Consider the following 16,114-nt stretch of genomic DNA (forward strand, 5'->3'; position numbering starts at 1 on the left):
ACCAACCTGAATGGTGGAAATTCACTAGCTCAGAATTAGGGTCTTAGTCCACCAGCTTGAATGGTGGAAATTCACTAGCTCAGAATAGGGGTCTTAGTCCACCAGCCTGAATGGTTGAAATTCACATTAGACGAGGTTACGTGCGCACACACACACACAGAGAGAGACGAATAACACACAGGGACAACACACACTAAGAGACGTACACACACAGAAAGAAACTGAATTACAATATGAATATGATCAGGAATTGTTTACAAGTCAGGTTGGCCGAGTGGTTAAGGCGCTAGACTCACGATCTGGTCCCCATACGGGGTCGTGGGTTCGAACCCCACACCAGTCAATTTTTTTATTATGTACTTTTTTTCTTTCATAATGTATTGTTATTTAAATAAATAAATTCTGTAAAATGATTTATGCAGAACCTAAATTGTTATGGTCTTTAATAGATTAAATAAAAAAAACTAGAAAAGTGCAAATGTTCAAATTCTCTTCTGAATTTTCTTAAAGAAGAGAAAAAGTTAGCTCAATTCTGAACTTTACCAATGAAACTGAATTACAATATGAATATGATCAGGAATTGTTTAAAAGTCAGGTTGGCCGAGTGGTTAAGGCGCTAGACTTAGGATCTGGTCCCCATATGGGGTCGTGGGTTCCAGTCCCACACTTGACAATTTTTTTCTTATTCTAAATCTTTGGAAACAGCCTATATTTCTGACCGTTTAAGTTTTGATGTTAGTGTTGTCAGTCAAAAGCTATGACCTTGAGAAAAGAGCTTGAGAAAATTGCCTGATTATTGAAAAATGAGGAAAAATCCTCCAAAAGTCGACAGGAATGCACCCCTCCAGCGCTGTGTCGGATATGTTGAATAAAATATGCAAAGTCGACACAGCTTTATTTGATTTTTAAGGTTAATTTAGACGAGGCTCTAAATTTTCATAAAGAAGAGAAAAAAGTTAGCTCAATTCTGAACTTTACCAATGAAACTGAATTACAATATGAATATGATCAAGAATTGTTTACAAGCCAGGTTGGCCGAGTGGTTAAGGCGCTAGACTTAAGATCTGGTCCCCATATGGGGTCGTGGGTTCGAGTACCACACTTGACAATTTTTTTCTTATTCTAAATCTATAGAAACAGCCTCTATTTCTGACCGTTTAAGTTTTGATGTTAGTGTTGTCAGTCAAAAGCAATGACCTTGAGAAAAGCGGCACAGTCGGGGTATCCACCCCCAGGATCCCACATACACACACACACACACATACACACACACATACACACACACACATACACACACACATACACACACAGGCACATACACACACACAGCACATAGACACACACATACACACACACATACACACACATACACAAACACATACACACACACACTTTAGGTTAAGTTAGGTTAGGTTAGCCCATGTACGCTTCACTAATGTTAGCTTAGGTGAGAGACAGGCAAAAAGTTAGGTGTATGATTAGGTTAGGTTAGGTTAGATTAAGTTAGGTTAGGTTAAGTTAGGTTAGGCTAGGTTAGCCTACGTACGTGCGCGTACGTAGGCTAACCTAGCCTAACCTAACTTAACCTAACCTAACTTAATCTAACCTAACCTAATCATACACCTAACTTTTTGCCTGTCTCTCACCTCACCTAAGCTAACCTAAGTGAAGCGTACATGGCCTAGCCTAACTTAACCGAACGCGTGTGCGTATACGTGTGTCTGTATATCTGTGTGTGTATGTGTGTAGTGTATGTATGTGTGTATGCGCGTATGCCTGTGTGTGTATGTGTGTGTGTATGTGTGTGTGTGTATGTGTGTGTGTATGTGTGTATGCGCGTATCCTGGGGGTGGAGACCCCGACTGTGCCGCTTTTCTCAAGGTCATTGCTTTTGACTGACAACACTAACATCAAAACTTAAACGGTCAGAAATAGAGGCTTTTTCTATAGATTTAGAATATGAAAAAAATTGTCAAGTGTGGGACTCGAACCCACGACCCCATCTGGGGACCAGATCTTACGTCTAGTGCCTTAACCACTCGGCCAACCTGACTTGTAAATAATTCTTGATCATATTCATATTGTAATTCAGTTTCATTGGTAAAGTTCAGAATTGAGCTAACTTTTTTCTCTTCTTTATGAAAATTCAGAACCTCGTCTAAATTAACCTTAAAAATGAAATAAAGCTATGGCGACTTTGCATATTTTATTCAACATAATCAACATGGCGCCGGAGGGGTGCATTCCTGTCGACTTTGGGAGGATGTTTCCCCATTTTTCGATAATCAGGCAATTTTCTCAAGCTCTTTTCTCAAGGTCATAGCTTTTGACTGACAACACTAACATCAAAACTTAAAACGGTCAGAAATATATAGGCTGTTTCCAAAGATTTAGAATAAGAAAAAAATTGTCAAGTGTGGGACTCGAACCCACGACCCCATATGGGGACCAGATCCTAAGTCTAGCGCCTTAACCACTCGGCCAACCTGACTTGTAAACAATTCCTGATCATATTCATATTGTAATTCAGTTTCATTGGTAAAGTTCAGAATTGAGCTAACTTTTTCTCTTCTTTAAGAAAATTCAGAAGAGAATTTGAACATTTGCACTTTTCTAGTTTTTTTTATTTAATCTATTAAAGACCCTAAAAATTTAGGTTCTGCATAAATCCTTTTACAGAAGTTATTTAGTGAAATCACAAGAAATGATGAAAGAAAAAAGTACATAAGAAACAAATTGTCAGGTGTGGGTTTCGAACCCACGACCCCGTATGGGGACCAGATCCTGAGTCTAGCGCCTTAACCACTCGACCAACCTGACTTGTAAACAATTCCTGATTATCTTCATATTATGATTCAGTTTCTTTCTGTGTGTGTCGTCTCTATGTGTGTGTTGTCCCTGTGTGTTAGTTGTCTCTCTGTCTGTGTGTGTGTGCGCACGTAACCTCGTCTAATGTGAATTTCAACCATTCAGGTTGGTGGACTAAGACCCCAATTCTGAGCTAGTGAATTTCCACCATTCAGGCTGGTGGACTAAGACCCTAATTCTGAACTAGTGAATTTCCACCATTCAGGTTGGTGGACTGAGACCCCAATATTGAGCTAGTGGATTTCCACCATTCGGGCTGGTGGACTAAGACCCCAATTTTACAACTCTTTCATTTCATGACAGAAATTCAAAATGAACTTAGAAAAATCAAGAGAATGTAACTGTGAGAATGTAAAGCATAGCAAGTCACTACTGAAATATTCCAACTCTTGCATTTCACGATAGAAATTCATGTGTGTGTGTGTGTGTGTGTGTGTTTTTGTGTGTGTGTGTGTGTGTGTGTGTTTGTGTGTGTGTGTGTGTGTGTGTGTGTGTGTGTGTGTGTGTGTGTGTGTGTGTGTGTGTGTGTGTGTGTGTGTGTGTGTGTGTGTGTGTGTGTGTGTGTGTGTGTGTGTGTGTGTGTGTGTGTGTGTGTGTGTGTGTGTGTGTGTGTGTGTGTGTGTGTGTGTGTGTGTGTGTGTGTGTGTGTGTGTGTGTGTGTGTGTGTGTGTGTGTGTGTGTGTGTGTGTGTGTGTGTGTGTGTGTGTGTGTGTGTGTGTGTGTGTGTGTGTGTGTGTGTGTGTGTGTGTGTGTGTGTGTGTGTGTGTGTGTGTGTGTGTGTGTGTGTGTGTGTGTAAGTTTTTGTGTGTGTGTAAGTTTTCGTGTGTGTGTGTGTGTAAGTTTTCGTGTGTGTGTGTGTGTAAGTTTTTGTGTGTGTGTGTAAGTTTTTGTGTGTGCGTGTAAGTTTTTGCGCGTGTGTGTAAGTTTTTGTGTGCATGTAAGTTTTTATGTGCATGTAAGTTTTCGTGTGCATATGTAGGTTTGTGTGTGTGTGTGTGTGTGTGTGTGTGTGTGTGTGTGTGTGTTGTGTGTGTGTGTGTAAGTTTTTGTGTGTGTGTAAGTTTTGGCGTGTGTGTGTGTGTAAGTTTGTTGTGTGTGTGCGTAAGTTTTGTGTGTGTGTGTGTGTGTGTGTGTATGTGTGTGTGTGTGTGTGTGTGTAAGTTTTGTGTGTGTGTGTGTTTTGCGTGTGGGTGTAAGTTTTTGTGTGTGTGTGTGTGTGTGTGTGTGTTTGTGTGTGTGTGTTTGTGTGTGTGTGTGTGTAAGTCTTTTGCGTGTGGGTGTAAGTTTTTGTGTGTGTGTGTGTGTGAGTTTTGTGTGTCGTAAGCTTTTGTGTGTGTGTGGTTTTGACTGTGTGTGTGTAAGTTTTCGTGTGTGTGTGTGTATAGTTTTTGTGTGTCATGTGTGTGTTTCGTGTGCATGTGTAAGTTTTGTGTGTGTGTGTGTGTGTGTGTGTGTGTGTGTGTGTAAGTTTTGGCGTGTGTGTGTGAGTTTTCGTGTGTGTGTGTGTGTAGTTTTTGTGTGTGTGTGTAAGTTTTTGTGCGTGTGTGTAGGTTTTTGTGTGTGTGTGTGTAAGTTTTTGTGTGTCTAAGCTTTATTGCGTGTTGATATAAGTTTTTTGTTTGTGTTTGTTTGTGTTTTTGTTTGTGTGTTTGTTTGTTTGTGTGTGTGTTTTTTTTTTTGCGTTTATTTTTTTTTTGTGTGTTTTTGTGTTTGTTTGTGTGTGTGTGTGTGCGTGTGTTTGAGTTTTTGTGTGTGTAAGTTTTGTCGTGTGTGTGTTAGTTTTCGTGTGTGTGTGTGTAAGTTTTGTGTGTGTGTGTGTGTGTGTGTGTAAGTTTTTGTGCGTGTGTGTGTGTGAGTTTTTGTGTTCATGTGTAAGTTTTTGTGTATGTGTGTGTGTGTGTGTGTAAGTTTTTGTGTGTGTGTTAGTTTTGGGGTGTGTGTGTGTGAGTTTTTGTTTGTTCATGTGTAAGTTTTTGTGTTTGTGTGTGTGTGTGTGTGTTTAAGTTTTTGTGTGTGTGTTAGTTTTTGGGTGTGTGTGTGTGTGTTTTCGTGTGTGTGTGTGTGTGTAAGTTTTGTGTGTGTGTGTGTGTAAGTTTTTGTGTTCTTGTAAGTTTTTGTCAGCTTGTAAGTTTTAGTGTGCATGTGTAAGTTTTTGTGTGTGTTTGTTTGTGTGTTAGTTTGTGTGTGTGTGTGTGTGTAAGTTTTGGCGTGTGTGTGTAAGTTTTCTGTGTGTGTGTGTGTAAGTTTTCGTGTGCATGTGTAGTTTTTGTGTGTGTAGTTTTGGCGTGTGTGTGTTAGTTTTCGTGTGTGTATGTGTTAGTTTTGTGAGTGTGTGTGTGTGTGTAAGTTTTTTTGCGTGTGTGTGTGAGTTTTTTTTGTGTTGCTGTGTTAGTTTTTTTATATGTGTGTGGGTGTTTTTGTAAGTTTTTGTGTGTGTGTAATTTTTGTCGTGTGTGTGAGAGCTTTAGTGTGTTTGTGTGTTTAATTTTTGTATGTGTGTGTGTGTGTGTGTGTAAGTTTTTGTGTGCCTGTAAGTTTTTGTGTGCATGTAAGTTTTGTTGTGCATGTGTAAGTTTTTGTGTGCTTCCCAAATCATAATTTTCTGAAAGGACACACCTATGAAAGGCTAAGAAATCTAGCTCAGAAAAGTCAAAATTAGCAAATTAACCATCCCAAATCATAGGTTTCAGTCAACACACACCTACAAATGGCTCTGAAATCCTGCTCAGACAAGTAAAAAAATATCAGCCAACACACCCCCAAATCATAGGTTTCAGACATCACACACCTACAAAAGACTAAGAAATCCGGTTATGAAAAGTCAGAAATAGCAAATTACATATCCCAAATCATAGGTTTCAGACAACACTCACCTATGAACGGCTAAGAAACCTAGCTCAGAAAAGTCAAAAATAGCAAACTAGTCATCCCAAACTATATGTTTCAGACAACAAACACCTATGAAAGGCTAAGAAATCCAGCTCAGAAAAGTCAAAAGTAGCAATCCACCCACCCCAAATCATAGGTTTCAGACACTACACACCTATGAAAGACTAAGAAATCCAACTCAGAATAGCCTGAAATAGCAACCCACACATCCCAAATCATAGGTTTCAGACACCACACACCTACGAAAGACTAAGAAATCCGGTTATGAAAAGTCGGAAATAGCAAATTACACATCCCAAACTATTGGTTTCAGACAACATTCACCTACGAAATACTAGAAAACCTTAGCTCAGAAAAGCCTGAAATAGCAAACTACACATCCCAAATCATAATGTTCTGACAACACATACCTATGAAAGGCTAAGAAACCTAGCTCAGAAAAGTCGAAAATAGCAAACTACACATCCCAAATCATAGGTTTCAGACACTACACACCTATGAAAGACTAAGAAATCCAACTCAGAAAAGCCCGAAATAGTAATTTACATATCCCAAATCATAAGTTTCAGACAGCATTCACCTACGAAATACTAAGAAACCTTAGCTCAGAAAAGTCTGAAATAGCCAACTACTCATCCCAAACTCGAAGTTTCAGACAACAAACACCTATGAGTGACTAAGAATCCTAGCTCTGAAAAGTCCAAAAGCAAACTACACCTCCCAAATCATAATTTTCTGAAAGGACACACATATGATAGGCTAAGAAATCTAGCTCAGAAAAGTCAAAAATAGCAAATTAACCATCCCAAATCATAGGTTTCAGTCAACACACACCTACGAATGGCTAAGAAATCCAGCTCAGAAAAGTCAAAAAAATAGCAACCCACACACCCCAAATCATAGGTTTCAGACACCACACACCTACGAAAGACTAAGAAATCCGGTTATGAAAAGTCGGAAATAGCAAATTACATATCCCAAATCATAGGTTTCAGACAACACTCACCTATGAACGGCTAAGAAACCTAGCTCAGAAAAGTCAAAAATAGCAAACTAGTCATCCCAAACTATAGGTTTCAGACAACAAACACCTATGAAAGGCTAAGAAATCCAGCTCAGAAAAGTCAAAAGTAGCAATCCACCCATCCCAAATCATAAGTTTCATAGAACACACACCTATGAAAGACTAAGAAATCCAGCTCAGAAAAGTCAAAAATAGCAAACCACATATCCCAAATCATCGGTTTCAGTCAACACACACCAACGAAAGACTAAGAAACCTAGCTCAGAAAAGTCAAAAATAGCAAACTATTCATCCCAAACTATTGGTTTCAGACAACATTCACCTACGAAATACTAGAAAACCTTAGCTCAGAAAAGCCTGAAATAGCAAACTATACATCCCAAATCATAATTTTCTGACAACGCATACCTATGAAAGGCTAAGAAATCCAGCTCAGAAAAGTCGAAAATAGCAAACTACACATCCCAAATCATAGGTTTCAGACACCACACACCTATGAAAGACTAAGAAATCCAACTCAGAAAAGTCAAAAATAGCAAACTACATATCCCAAATCATAAGTTTCACTCAACACACACCAACGAAAGGCTAAGAAACCTAGCTCATAAAAGCCTGAAATAGCAAACTACTCATCCCAAACTATTGGTTTCAGACAACATTCACCTAGGAAATACTAGGAAACCTTAGCTCAGAAAAGCCTGAAGTAGCAAACTACACATCCCAAATCATAGGTTTCAGACAACACACATCAACGAAAGACGGGTGCTCGGGGAGAGCCTTTGAGGGTCTGTGGGTCCCTTGAGGGTCGGTGGTCCTTTGGGAGCTCGGGGGAACCTTTGGGGACCGGGGGATGGGCTTTGGGGGGCGGGGGTTGGCTTTTGGGGGTCTGGGTGGGTCTTGGGGACGCCGGGAGGGCCTTTGGGTGCCTGGGGGACATTTGGGGACTGGTGGAGGGCCTTTGGGACCCCGTTGGTCCTTTGGGAGCTCGATGTGCCTTTGGGGGGCCCGGGGATGGCATTTGGGGGTCTGGGTGGGCCTTTGGGGCGCCGGTGGCCCTTTGGGAGCTTGGGGGGCCTTTGAGTGTCCGGGGGGGCAGTTGGGGGCCTGGGGGACATTTGGGGACCGGTGGAGGGCCTTTGGGAGCTTGGGGGGCCTTTGAGGACCGGGGGCTTCGTTGGGGGTTGGGGTAGGAGGATTGTAACCCTTTGGGGTTGGGTTAGAGGACCTCACAACACTGTTCAAATGAAACTTGTGTATTATAACGACCACAGAGTTTCACCATTAAATTCTCTTCTAAAATCTCTTCAAAATCTTCTTTTAAAATGTCTCTATCTGTTTCGCCGAAATAGTTCCATAACCTGTCTAAAACGGTTTCGCCCAAATAATCCCTAAACGCAAATTCAGCGTGTTCCTTTGTTATTGGCATCTCTGCGCTAACGCATTTCAAATTAATAGGAAACCTTTTCGCGCGCTAAAACAATTCATCGCTAAGATGTTTCTTGCCTAATTGTTTCCATGTCCTTTGGTTATTAATATCCTTTGGAGTTCGACCAGTAGAACTGTTCCCGAGGCAAAGACATTAATGATTTGGATCTATTCCTGGAGAAATGTTTCTAGGCGAAAATTTTTAAAGTCTGACAGATGATGTCATTGATTGATTGATCTGTCAAGAAAGGGGAAATTAATTTGTTGTTTCTAAGGGGAATTATTGATTCACGATAGGTGAATTGAGGTCGACAGCACAGGTGTTCCAAGGTTGATGTTGTTGTTGTTGTAAGTGCACGCTTTCAGCAAACTTTATGTAAATCAAGTTCACAGGTGCTACTCGTGACAGGACCACGTGGTTTATGGTTTTCCATGTGAGAAAGTTCCTGTTTTTCCAAGTGAGAAAATTCCTGTTTTTTCATTCTCACTGAGAAAACCATATAACAGACATGAATTGCTGTTGACATCCATATATGTGACAAAGTTCCTGTTTTTCAAATTCTCACTGACAAAAACCATTAAACATCCATGAAAAACATCAAATAAATCGACCAACACACATAACCATCCAAGAAAACATACATAAATGTGATAAAATTCCTGTTTTTCAAATTCTCATTGACAAAAAACCATAAACCACGTGGTTCTCGTGCCAATATATGGTGTTAAAAAAAGTTATAGGTGGCAGCAGGGGTGGGTGACACGAGTATAAGATAGCTTTCTACTCTTCTTTGCCTCTTTAAGCCTCTTGAATTTAAGCCTCCGTGGTTAAGAAGTCAGTTGACTCGATTCTTTACCCTTTCTTTTAGGCTTTTGATATAGACAACTGCTCACACCAAAACTTCATCTTCTCTTGAAATCAAAACTTCTGACGCCATAGTTTTGCTGCAAATTGTCCCTCTTGTGGATAATTCCCCTCCGAAAAATTCTCTTCCCCCTAAAATTCCCCCCGTGGAGAATTTCACTTCGGAAAATACTCCCCACATGCAAGATTGAACGGCCAAAGTGTAATTTTCTGTGGGGAAAATACGCCAGACCCCGCTCCAAATAAGTTTGAAACATTATTTTTCTCTGCCCTTCTTATATTTATTATTATATATTATTATATATTAAACATATTTATCAGACATATGTCTGTACATCTGTCGAAAATATGGCTGTTACATAAATATTTGGCAACAATCTATAGACATTCCCAGACAAAATATAAGGTTGAAGCATCCTGAGAATCCAAAGATGAGTTTTATTTGGATAAGTCCAAAGGAATGACAATTGACCCTTGACTCAAGGGTCACAAGTCCCTAAGGGCATTGAAACGGAACAAAATGTTTGGAATAAAAAAAAAATATGGAATGCATCACAGTAAAACTAACATTTTAAGGAAAGCGTGACGTATCTCTTAAATTAAGGCCTAAATGGCACCTCAATGCCTCTAATCTTGAGAGGATGACACTAATTAAGCTGTGTAATCATAATTTGATATCTCGAGGCTCAACTGAAAGAGGCTACTGAATATACAAGGATTTGTCACAGAATCAAGTTATTATGCATTTGGAGTTCGCAAAGCTCCAGTTTTGAGAATATTTTTAAGTGTTGCTTTTAGCAAATTTATGCAATGACTATTAAACTTTTTCGTTTCCAGCAAAAAGCTAATTCTTCTGCCCGATATTCAGAAGTCTTCATATCTCTGGAGTCTGATATCAACTTTAAATATCCGTTCAATTGATCTCTCTCCCTATATTTAACAACCATTGGTTCAATATGTTCACTGCCGATGAAAAAAATTACATTTATAAGCATAATTCTGGACAAAAACATGAAATACTGTAATTTTGTAAATGGGAGGTTAAAATCTCAACTACATAGTTCTCGGGTATGCATAATTTGGTGATGCAATTTTTATCGAGATCCTCTTCCTCACCTTACCTACCCACAAAGCCATATCCAGTGTTTTTTTTTGGGGAGGGGGAATTACAAGATAAAAATAAAACGCATCAAAAATTTGCTTATATTCATTTTTGTTACGATTTTGCGAGCCGAAAAAAAAATTTGGGGGGGGGGGGACTCAAACCCCCAAACCCCCCTGGATGTTGCCTTGCCTACCCATTTGCTTTCTTTTTATAAAATTATTTGAAATCTGCAGAAAAATCAGATTTCGTTGATACATTTAGTTTTATGAAAATTTTGAATGTTAGAATTTAAGTTTCTACTGACTAGGATCACTCTTAGCTTTTCCTTCTTTGTTATAAAAGGGATGAAAATAAAGAAACTTACGTCAAGAATTTATTATATAAAAACAAATTACAGAATTTTATTTCAAGATGCGAAATTGATTTGCTTTTATGGCCAAGACTTTTGCTACGCAAACAACAAATCTTCAATTTTCATATTCCCCTTGATTCCAAATCAAGTAAATTCATGTTTGTACCTTCTTAAATGAATTCTCTACATTCAAACACAGAAGTCAAAAAATTAAATTCCGAAAACCTATTTCAATGGAAGATTAGTTAGTTAATTAGCTAGTTAGATCCTCCTACACCTGGGGCGCACAGGGCAGCGACGGTTGATCTCTAACTTGGCCGATGTTGTACCAAAGACGAAAGTTCATTCATTGTGGTTCGGAGACTCGTCGCTTCTTTCTCCAGGGATCAAGCAAGTTTGCTGCGTTGTCTTTCACTCCATCGAATAACGGTTGGAGCCCAACACCATACATCGCGTGGGAGGTGTCCTTTGCTCATGCGGGTCATATGCCCCTAGTACTTCAATCTTCTCATTCTGATCTCATCGTTCACTAGTGGTTATTCGGTATCTGTCCAAACAACCATTACGAGTTCTATGTAGACAATTATTCTCGAAGCCGAATAGTCTTTTCTTAGCATTCTTTGAGAGTCTCCAAGAGTCGCATTCATACAAAAGTACAGAGAGTATATTATTGCTAAACAATCGCAATTTCAACTTCTGAGAGTAGTTTCTACATCTCCAAGTATTCTTCAGCTGAGAAAATGCTCCACCTGCAAACTGGGCGGAAACCATGTTACACGTCCCTTAAAATAAAGTCCCTTTTAGTCTGAATTCTACCAAGTATAATCTGACATAGAACTATAATTCTGACTATCTGGAGTGTGATACCTTTCTAGTTATCGTATGATGTCTTTCGACCTTTCTGGAAGAGTTTCAAGGTAATGCCTTTATTCCAGTCAGGAAGGACAGCCACGTCACCCCACACTTTACAAAGCAGCTTAAATAGTGGGCCAGCGAGAGCTTTTTTCCTATATTTCAAAGGCTCCGGAGGGTCTCCATCGCATCCAGCTGCTTTGCCATTTCTGAACGACTTCAGGGCTGCTACAACTTCTTGAAAGAGGATTGGGTCCGAATAGATATCCAAATTAAATAGTAGCGCATCGGTTACAAACAGTGGTTGATGGGATATCGACTGGTTCAGGACATCCGAGATATATTCAATCCAACGATTCTGGATGTCTACTTGATTGTTAAGCAGCTGCCCACTTTTATCCTTTATGAAAAGGCAAGGGTATGTATCACCCTAACTGGCTGCTCTTTCTTGCTCGGCTGAGCTTCCAAATTTGTTCTTTCATTTATCAGCTAGCAAGTAACTTCACTAATCCACTCTTCTTTCTTTCCTTTCATATATCCAAGAACTTCCACTGCAGCATCTTTTAGGCACTTTGATAGTGATTTACAAAGACAACCTGAACTTGCTTCGTCGGATTCGTCAAGGCTCGAAACTTCAAATCTATTTTCTAGCGCAAGATTATATTTTTGAAAAATAGTCTTATCGCGGAACTTCTAGTATCAAATATCGTAACTGCAACTGACACTTTCTTCACCACCTTCGACTAAATTTTGCACTAGGCTATAACTAGTTGATGGTCAGAGAAACAATCGGCTCCATGGTAAACTCTGACATCTTCAAGGGACCTTCTTTTGCGCTTGCTGATGAGTATATGGTCGATCTGGTTTTGAGTGGTATCATCGGGTGAATTCCACGTGTATTTGTGAATAGTCTTTTGGGGGTACCATGTATATTCTACAACCATGTCATTAGTGACACAATAATCAATCAGTCGTACGCCATTTTCACTGATTTCACCAAGTCCATGCGAACAGATCCCCGTTGACGCATAGTCCTGGTTGCAGCCCACTTTCGCATTCAAATCATCACACACAACCGTGGCTATATCGTGGCTATGAACCTTATTTGTGACATCAGTAAGCGACTGATAGAAAGTGTCTTTATCAGAGTTGCTTGATTCATTTGTTGGAGTATGCACTGCTATAACCATCCTTTTTGCCTGGGTAGTCGCAAAATGCGCCCTCAGGACACGATCGTTGATTGGTTCCCAATCTAGAAGGCACTGCTTTGCTGCACCACTTAAAGACAGTGCCACTCCAGCAACTTTAATACGCTCTTTCCCAGAATAAATCAAATGATAATTTTCACACTCAAGGGTCCTAAACTGTAGAATTCGTGTCTCAGATAGTGCAGCCACATCAATCCGATACTTATTAAGAATTCTCGTCACATTATCTATCCGACCCGGCTGATTATCTGGGTTAATTGTTCTAACATTCCAAAGTCCAATTCGAAACACATTTTTCGTACTCAAAATCGTGTCCGGGGGCGTTCAGGGTTCAATATCTCAAAATCAGTCATTATTCCGAGGCCATTCGTCGCTGATTCCGAAATAATTGGTTTTTACCGTGACAGGTTATTAGTAGTGTTGGGCGGTAACTTGATTAAACGATATATCGGTATATCAATATTTTTACTTTCGGTATTCGATAATCGATATATCGATTTCAATATTTGTGATCATTTTTTATTCAGATATTTTCGCCGATAATAAAAAATTGGGTACTTATCTGCTAGTCAGTACACACTCGAGAAATCACACCCAGTACACACTCGATATATTGATATGTCGAAATTTTTACTTTCGAGATTCGATAATCGATATATCGATTTCAAAATTTTGTGACCATTTTTTATACAGATATTTTCGCCGATAATAAAAAATTGGGTACTTATCTGTTAGTCAATACACACTCGAGAATTTGGATCTATAATTTCAGACAATAACCGGTTTATGGATGTTTGTATACGGAGAGAATTAGCTTCGCCTCAGTGGATAATTACATTGTAGCTATCTTTTAATAAATATTTAGTTGGTATTTTTGGTTAGGTTAGGTTATATTTTGCATGCAGCCCCGTCATAATTAACCCTAACCCCTCTGACATACAAATATACAACCCAAACTATATATATATCCTATCTACCCCCCCCCCCCCCCTCCAAGCATCTCAGTTGTTTCAACCTCGCACCTGTAGATCCAAATTCTGGAGTATGTACTGGCTAACAGATAAGTACCAAAAATTGTAACAAAAGTGTATTTCGTACAATTTTTTTTAACTTTAAATAATACAAAATCAAGCAATAAAAACATCATTCGATTACAAAAGTGCAGTAAAAACAAACTCCGACTACATAAGTGAATATCATAGAAATCTAGATTTGAAATTACTCGGGCTCGGGATCCCTGAAAATTGGTTCTACCTTTCAGTGATTGAATAAAAAAAACAGGTTTTTTCAACTGAACGTAAGGTTCAGCATTGAAACTTAAAACGAACAGGAATAATTCCATATATGAGAGGAATGCCTTTCATATACGTTTTTCCTAGTATTTTAAAAACGCTTCTTATTCTAATTAAATAGATCTTGTGTTTCAGGAGCTGCTTTTATAGAATTGGGACAAAAATTAAACTTTAGCACACAGAGTGAGGTATTGAGGAGGGGGTAACTCACCTAATATATTTTGTAATTTTCTTTTTGTTTTAAGTTTCGATATTCCTAAATAGTTTCAGTTGAAAAAACTTGTTTTTATTTTGTTTTTTATCTGTTTTTTATTTTGTTGTCAAATAATGCCGGGAAAGTCCCATGACAAATCCGTCCCTGCTAAAAATTCGACCCAGAAATTTTCTTGTGGACAATTTCAGTAGAAAGGCCTTATTGACTCCCACGATTACCACGTGGTTTATGGTTTTGTCAGTGAGAATGAAAAAACAGGAATTTTCTCACTTGAAAAACATGAATTTTCTCACTTTGATGGATGTTTTCTTGGACGGTTATGGGTGTTGGTCAATTTATTTGATGTTTTTCATGGATGTCAACAGTAATTCATGTCTGTTTTATGGTTTTTGTCACTGAGAATGAAAAAACAGGAACTTTCTCACATTTATGGATGTCAACAGCAATTTATGTCTGTTTTATGGTTCGTTGTCAGTGAGAATGGAAAAAACAGGAACTTTCTGACTTTGATGGATGTTTTCTTGGATGGTTATGGGTGTTGGTCAATTTATTTGATGTTTTTCATTGATGTCAACAGCAATTCATGTCTGTTTTATGGTTCGTTGTCAGTGAGAATGAAAAAACAGAAAATTTCTCACTTTTATGGATGTTAACAGCAATTTATGTTTCTTTTATGGTTTTTGTCAGTGAGAATGTACATGCTCGACGCGAATGTTATGAAATTGTTTGGCTAACCTAACCTGAGAAATTGATTTACATAATCGGTGGGGGAATTACTGGTTCACGAAAGGGGAATTAAGAAACAATCATGGCTTCTTTAATCTTTAGGTTAACATAACCTGAGAACTTGATTTACATAATTGGTGGGGGAAATATTGATTCACTAAGGGGGAATTAAGAAACAAACATAGCTTCTTTGATCTTTAGGCTAACCTAACCTGAGAACTTGATTTACATAATCGGTGGGGGAATTATTGATTCACGAAGGGGGAATTAAGAAACATTATGGTTTCTTTAATCTTTAGGCCTGAGGGATTTATTTATTATTGTTGTTTTGGACAAGTGCATGCTAGGGATGAATGTCAAGGTGTCCAGGAATAGGATACCGGAAGTACATGCATCCTTATCAGCCAATCAGCGAGTCGGATACATCCTCCTTCTCAGCCAATCAGAGAGCTGATTACATAAGGTTTTCCCCGTTACATAACAATTTGCCCATTGAGATTTCGTATATAACGGGCTTGCATTGTGATTAAATTATCAGAAAGTATTGTGACACAATTGAAACAACAATGAATGTTATTGATGAACTTGAAGCCTTGGCAGCCACAATTAGCAATGTGAGTACATTTTCATTTTTTATTTTCGAAATAAAATTATTTTCCTTGGTCACCCTCTACTATATTTAGGTAAGTACCTCCTCCCCCCCCCACAAACCAAACCACCGTGTAATTTTTATACTCGCTAGGAAACATAAAAACTGTTCTTTTTATTACCTAACACCCCTCCCACCCCCACTCTGTTTTTACAGTGATTGTGGCTTTGTATGTCAGAATCCTTACATTTATATGTGTTTTTGTCTCTCTCACTTCCTCTGCTTATGTGTCTGGGTGAGTTTTTGCCTATCTCAATGCCTGTCTCTGTCGGTTTTTATGCCTGAATCAATATATTTGCATGTGTTTTTGTCTCTCTCACTCTCCTTGCCTATGTGCCTGGGCGGATGTTTGCTTATCTCAGTGACTTTCTTTGTCGATTTGTATGTCAGAATCTATATATTTATATGTGTTTTTGTCTCTTTCACTTCCTCTACTTATGTGTCTGGGCGGGTGTTCGCCTATCTAAATGCCTATGATTGTTCTTTGTATGTCTGAATCTATATATTTATATGTGTTTTGTCACTCTCGCTCTCCTTGGCTATGTGTCTAGGTGGATGTTTGTCTATCTCAATGATGATGATTGCTGCTTTGTATGTCAGAATCCTTACATTTATATGTGTTTCTTTCTCTCTCACTTCCTCTGC

General features: G+C 38.8%; 2 non-coding genes across 2 annotated transcripts; one reads left to right on the forward strand and one right to left on the reverse strand.

The window, feature by feature from the left end:
* Positions 1 to 260: 260 nt before the first annotated feature.
* On the forward strand, positions 261 to 343 carry TRNAV-CAC (transfer RNA valine (anticodon CAC)). The gene has a single exon. It is a non-coding gene; the product is annotated as a tRNA-Val (tRNA).
* A 2,394-nt stretch (positions 344 to 2,737) lies between these two features.
* On the reverse strand, positions 2,738 to 2,820 carry TRNAL-CAG (transfer RNA leucine (anticodon CAG)). The gene has a single exon. It is a non-coding gene; the product is annotated as a tRNA-Leu (tRNA).
* Positions 2,821 to 16,114: the final 13,294 nt, after the last annotated feature.

This window comes from Artemia sp. Qi Xiang Cuo, chromosome 11 (assembly GCF_049724085.1).
Source record: "Artemia sp. Qi Xiang Cuo chromosome 11, ASM4972408v1, whole genome shotgun sequence".
Taxonomy (NCBI): Eukaryota; Metazoa; Arthropoda; class Branchiopoda; order Anostraca; family Artemiidae; genus Artemia; species Artemia sp. Qi Xiang Cuo.